The following is a 2,981-nucleotide window of genomic DNA, read 5'->3' as shown; positions in this document are numbered from 1 at the left end:
GGAAACTTCCGGCTGCCGATTTGTTTTGTTTTGTCAGGCGCTCAAAGGCCTACCTGCTCCACCCAAAATGGCAGATTCCATTCTCCAAGAGCCAGTCAGGGACCACTCTCATCCTCTAGTCAGTGAGGCCCCCAACACCCTTCTTCCACCTGGACTGGTTCTCTGGCCCTTGCAGGGCCTGGGCTGTCCTGGCACATTCCGGCTACCTCCACCCCCTCAGTCTCTGGGGTGTCTGCCCTTCTGGGGATGGGTGCAGATGAGGGTGCAGACTTCTCTCCTGCCCCCTGCCCCACACCTCCAAAATAAGCTGCCCACATCTTTTCTCTGGCAAGCTCGGCTGCTAACTCACTGGAGGGGGAGGCGTGGGGAGCTGATCTCCAGAGACCCTACAGTGGACGCTCGCTCTCTGGTGTGTAGTGAGAGCGGGTGGGCCCGGCTGGTCTTTGTCAGTGCTCTGCTCTTCCTCTGGAAGGGGAGGTTTTCTGTTTCCCTCTCTCATGGCTTCACTTGGCCCCCACACCATCCCGCCTCACCGCTGTGGCCATCTCCCAGAGCCAGGTCTTGCCCACCACTGCACACAGGCCATTTTCCATGGAGCCGGCTCAATGATTACAAAGCCAGTCAATTCCTGGGGACCTGGATGGCCAGAGCTGACCCACCTTGTCTCTGCATCACATGGCCCAGTCTCAGCTGCACAGTCACCCCAGCTCGCCTCATGCTACCACTTCCCCACCCTGAACTTTTGGAAAAGGAAAGTTAACCTTTGGGCACCCTAGCTCCTCATCTGAAAAACACACAGAGTACAATCACCGGTGTGGCGAGGCGGTTGTGAAGATCGAATCTAAGACGCAAAACACTCAGCACAGTGCTTGGCAGACGGCGGGTGCAGGAAGGATGTTCACTGTCACTATTGCTATTACCCAGAACCTGTCTTCTTGTCTTCAATTTCAAATTCCTGGGAGAGATCATCCGATTGGCCCAGTGTGCATCAGGCTTTCAGGTGTCTGTCACTGGACCAGTCAGCACAGGCCAGAAGCAGGGTCTGTTCGCTGACACATGGCCACCGAAGCCCCAGAAAAAGGAAATGAAATCCTTGTGAGTCAGGCAGCCATTCCCCAGCACCCCCACGGCTACCAGGTCTGTGGTAGGTCTATTGGCCATTGGTCGAGCAAATACTTACTGATACCTACTGTCAGTACCACGCCGAGACCTAGGCAAGAGGGACCCTAGTCCTCAGTTTTGTGCTTTCAAGCAGTGCTTTTCAGACTTTGACGTGCACATTAATTGCCTGGGGATCTTGTTAAAATGTAGATTCTGGTTCAGAAGGCCTGGCGTGAGGCTTGAGTCTGCAGTTCTAACCAACTCCTAGTTGGTGCCTGCGCCAGTGGTCCGGGGACCACCCTTTGAGAAGCAAGCCTTCAGAGGCCTCTGCTGGAGCCCTCCCCCAGACCACACCCCATCCACAGAGGAAGGAATCACAGGGAAAAGGGATGCGTTCACTCAGGGGTCTTTTTTTTTTTTTGAAACGGAGTCTTGCTTGTTTGCTCAGGCTGGGTGCAGTGGTACAATCTTGGCTCACTGCAGCCTCCGCCTTCCGGTTTCAAGTGATTCTCCTGCCTCAGCCTCTCAAGTAGCTGGAACTACAGGCGCCCGCCACCACGCATGGCTACTTTTTGTATTTTTAGTAGAAATGGGGTTTCAACATGTTGGCCAGGATGGTCTCGAACTCCTGACCTCATGATCCGCCCACCTTGGCCTCCCAAAGGCCTCCCAAAGGAATTACAGGCATGAGCCACCGCACCCGGCCTCAGAGCCCATTTTTCACACCATGTTCCCGATACCCAGAATCCTGGAATTCATACCCCAAACAGACCCGAGCCAGCTTCCAGGGTTTGGAGGGCCCCTTCCCTAGATTCTACCTCCCAAGGTGGCCAAAGCCTTGGAGGTTCCAGTGAGCCGTGATGGTGCCGCTGCACTCCAGACCAGACCCTGTCTCAAAAAAAAAAAGATATTCCAATTTTGTGGAATAAAAACCAGCTCACTCACTTAAGATTCAGGAAACTTGAATTCTAGTTCCACTTTGGTGTTCACCCTGGGCCTGTACTTTCTCCTCTCCCCATCTCAGTTCCCAAATCTATAAACTAAGAAATGGGTATGGTGCCTTGACGATTTCTAGCTCTAGCAGTAATTCGTAGACTAAAACACATCTGAGTCTTCACAGGGTTGTTGCCTGTGCTGAAGTGAGAGGAGCCAGGTGGACTCTTTTTGTTTCTGACTTTCTCAGCTGCCTTTGGGTTGGTGCTAATAGGCCGGAAGCTGGGTTTCACAGCGGAGAGTCATATACATCAAAGGCTCTCACCTTGAGCATGTGTCAGGATCACCTGAGGGCTTATTAAAACACAGACTGTGAAGCTGGGTGCCATGGTGTGTGCCTGTAGTCCCAGCTACTTGGAGCTGGGTGCCATGGTGTGTGCCTGTAGTCCCAGCTACTTGGAGCTGGGTGCCATGGTGTGTGCCTGTAGTCCCAGCTACTTGGAGGTTGAGGCAGGAGGACTGCTTAAGCCCAGGAGTTGAGGTCAGCCTGGGCAAGATAGTGAGACTCCCATCTCTAAAAATATATATATTGGCCAGGCATGGTGGTTCACGCCTGTAATCCCAGAACTGTGGGAGGCTGAGGTGCGAGGATTGCTTGAGCCCAGTAGTTCAAGACCAGCCTGGGCAACATAGACCCAATCTCTACCAAAAAAAAAAGGAAAAAAAAAAAGCTTTTAATTAGCCAGGCGTGGTGATGTGTGCCTGTGGTCCCAGCTACTCGGGAGGCTGACAGGGGAGGATCAGTTGGGCCCAGGAGTTGGAGGTTGTAGTGAGCTCTGCGCTGTGATTGTGTCACTGCACCCCAGCTTGGCAGGTTCCCAGGTGGTCCAGTGCTGCCCTCAGTCCACCTCACTTTGAAGAACACTGTTCAGGTCAAGGTGAGCTCA

Source organism: Rhinopithecus roxellana, chromosome 1, assembly GCF_007565055.1.
Source record: "Rhinopithecus roxellana isolate Shanxi Qingling chromosome 1, ASM756505v1, whole genome shotgun sequence".
NCBI classification, from domain to species: domain Eukaryota; kingdom Metazoa; phylum Chordata; class Mammalia; order Primates; family Cercopithecidae; genus Rhinopithecus; species Rhinopithecus roxellana.
This window is presented reverse-complemented; position numbering follows the sequence as displayed.